This window comes from Mus caroli, chromosome 16, assembly GCF_900094665.2.
Source record: "Mus caroli chromosome 16, CAROLI_EIJ_v1.1, whole genome shotgun sequence".
Lineage (NCBI taxonomy): Eukaryota > Metazoa > Chordata > Mammalia > Rodentia > Muridae > Mus > Mus caroli.
The window spans coordinates 79,293,228-79,295,988 of record NC_034585.1 but is presented as its reverse complement, the minus strand read 5'-3'; the positions used below and the strand labels follow the sequence as shown (position 1 = coordinate 79,295,988).

The 2,761-nt window shown below is 40.9% G+C and overlaps 1 pseudogene; it reads right to left on the bottom strand.

Annotated features, from left to right (window-relative positions):
* Window positions 1–721: 721 nt before the first annotated feature.
* LOC110312111 lies at window positions 722–1,353 on the bottom strand (annotated as a pseudogene).
* Window positions 1,354–2,761: the final 1,408 nt, after the last annotated feature.

Sequence of the window (2,761 nt, the reverse complement as noted above, 5' to 3'; positions counted from 1 at the left end):
AGCCATATCCTACTGTTAGGGCTGTCTTGCACGCCATGCCTTGCACACCATGCCGCTCATTGTTGTGATTTATAGGCATTATGTGTTTTGTTTTTTGTCGGTTTTTTTTTAACTGTTGTCATGTCCACATATGGGTAAGGACATTTTATCCATGTCTATCTGTGTCCAGTTTATTCTAGCTAGCTTGATAGCTCCTAATTTCATCCACTTCCTTTGGCAGATGATAAGTTTTCATTCTTCTGTATGGATGAATAGTCCCTCACCATTCATGCATGCTGCATTTCCTTATCCCTCTCAGCAGGTGACAGTCTCTAGTCTGCCTCCACACTGGAGCTGTTGTGAGCAGCTGTATGGAAACAGTTTTTTGACTCTTGTGTGTATGTGTGTGTGTTTACATGGGAAGCAGCTTTTATTGACAGGCTGTCTCCAGAAACCAAAAGGCTATATGGTGTCAGTTACACCCCATGCCTCCAAAATGCCTCTAGGGCTCTACTTGGAGAAGGGATACAAATTGCCTTTTTCAAGGCCCAAATCTTTCACCTCTCTGTTCAAGCTTAATTTAGAAACTTTGTGACATTGCCCTTTTGTTGGGTTTTTGTTATTTGTCCCTCCAGCTACTTTGTAACACCCAGAGGTGACCCTTGAAGGAATCATGAGAAAGGAGAAAACAGGAATAGAGCCAAGCCACAGACCCTCTGTCCCGCCTCAGAGGACTCATCCTTCATTGGTTGCATTTTTCTTTGTGCTGGATCACACCTTTCTGAATCCCTGCCAGGCAAAGACCCAGCCCCAGGGCCAGGAGGTGAGCTAGTCCAAACTTGGGCACATTCCTGGCCCACAAAGGTTTGAAATGGTCAGACATATTTTGCCACCCCTGCATGTCTTTTGTTTTGTTTTGTTTTGTTTTTGTTTGTTTATTTTTGGAGACAGGGTTTCTCTGTGTAGCCCTGGCTGTCCTGGAACTCACTCTGTAGACCAGGCTGGCCTCGAACTCAGAAATCCACCTGCCTCTGCCTCCCAAGTGCTGGGATTACCCCAGTACGTCTTTGCTCTCTTCCCATCCAGCTCACGAACTGCAGTTTCCGGAGCTGTAGTAGGATAGATATGTAATAGGAATTTCAAACTCAATGTCAAACTCATATTTGAGGAAGTCATGGATGTACTAGCATTTTCCAAACCACCGAGTCCCTTCCTTGTTGTACTCCAGTCCGAATTCTTGTTCTTCACATACCGGATAAGGGACTGATATTCTTTCTTTAGTCGCTGCACCCACAACTTGTGATCTCGGAATCCAGCGTTAGTCTTCAGCACCCGTATCTCAGACAGGACCTGCCGGGTGGCCTAGTTTGCCATCTTGAATCAGGGCTCTGACTTTTTTTTTTCTTTCACCTTTGAGAAGTCAGAAAAGCCAATAAAGATTTAGGAGGAATTTAGTATTTAGAGAAACTCGGAATCCAACATGCTCATTTTATAGAAATGCATAGGGGCTGAGCTCATCTCAAGCACTAAACATCTGTGAGCCAAGTAAGTTTCCTTTCATTATACATTATCTACTCTCAGGCATTTTATTATGGATCAGAAACCAAACTGTGACTGCACACTGACAAAAATTTTCATTTAAACTAGTAAAGTAACTGACAATTTTTCTGATACAACAATTTAGTTATTTGAAATATGGAGAGTTAGAGAAGGCAGTATTGAAAAATGAAAATAAACACAAAGGCAGTAGGAGAAGTTTGTTGTCCTATCCTGGGTGATCTGCAGGACATTGTGAGCTAGAGTTCTAACTCAAGAACACATAGAAATCACGTATACATCTTGCTTTATACCACTGTGTCTAATCTAGGTATTTCCTGGCTTGGACTAGCTATGGAGATCTGAACTTGGTTTATTTTAAATATATATTTTCCACTAAGTTTTTCTAGATTTCAGCTATTTCTCTAAAAAGTGCCCCTTGGCTGAACTGTGAAATGAAGGGAAAAATTTACTGAGACTTAATCCTTTGGCATAAGACATTGATCCATTAATGAATATTAAGGAGTTGTTGTGAAACTTTGTCTTAAGAACCTGGCCTCAAATACGTGGGGAAGCTCTCATTCTGCTTACAAAAGCTCTATTCTTCTGCTCCTACCTCTTTAGCAGGAAAGGTATGCTCTGAATGTATCTGGCACATATGTGCATTCGTGACACATAACTGGATTCTTTGAGGTCTTCAGTGGGTAAAAGAGAGAAATGATTAAAGCATCCCTGGGGAAATAAGACAAACTCTTTGAGTCAGAAAATTACCCCCAAATAGAGTGTGTTCAAAGGGACTTTTTGTATGGTGAATAAAATGATGTATTTTTTTTTCATGCAAAGCACATAGACTGTTGCAACGCAGAATTTAGCAACTCAGTTCGACCACTAAACATTGGGAAGTATTCCTGCCCCTTTCTTAGAACCTCCACTCTTCCCTTTTCTTCTGAAGGCTGTTGTTTTGAACGTAGGTGTCAAAAATGCTTTATGAGTCTCAGGATATGTCTTGGACCATGTTGTTATTCAAAATCCAACTGCTATGAGGACTACATCAAAAGCGTATTTATGAGTTGACACGGCCAACGGACAGGAGGCGGGTTTTTGATTGTTAAATAAACTCGCCTCACTGAGTTCAACAATTTCTGCTTAAATGGTTTTAAACTTTAGTTGTAGTTTGCATGGAGACTCCTCATTTGAAACCAATCAAACAGAGTAAATTAAAAACATGGAGCAAACATTGTTTTTT